Source organism: Adiantum capillus-veneris, chromosome 4 (assembly GCF_014529385.1).
Source record: "Adiantum capillus-veneris isolate H3 chromosome 4, ASM1452938v2, whole genome shotgun sequence".
Taxonomy (NCBI): Eukaryota; Viridiplantae; Streptophyta; class Polypodiopsida; order Polypodiales; family Pteridaceae; genus Adiantum; species Adiantum capillus-veneris.
In genome coordinates, this window is record NC_140934.1 from 94763015 (window position 1) to 94763346 (window position 332).

Here is a 332-nt window from a genome sequence, read left to right on the forward strand (position 1 = left end):
AAGCGCTCGATTTGTGGGTCGACCCGCTGTAATGTAGAGCACGCTCTAATCACTGTGCTGATTGACACGTGGATGCTCTATTTGATGTTGAAACCATAGGCATACGTAGATTCAGGTACGTTAAAAAATGCTTTTCGCCTAAGGGACCCGCGGGCAAATGTGAACCGTCGGATTAAGCTTGTCGTTTAGCAAATTAAGTGGGAGAGCATCACAGCAGTGGAGTCACGAGTGATCTCCTTCTCTTTTTTTTTCCAAAACTCACAATTCTATGTAGATCTTTGTAATTCTATGATCTTCTTCTCTTTTTTTTTTTTTTTTGGCAAAACTCACAA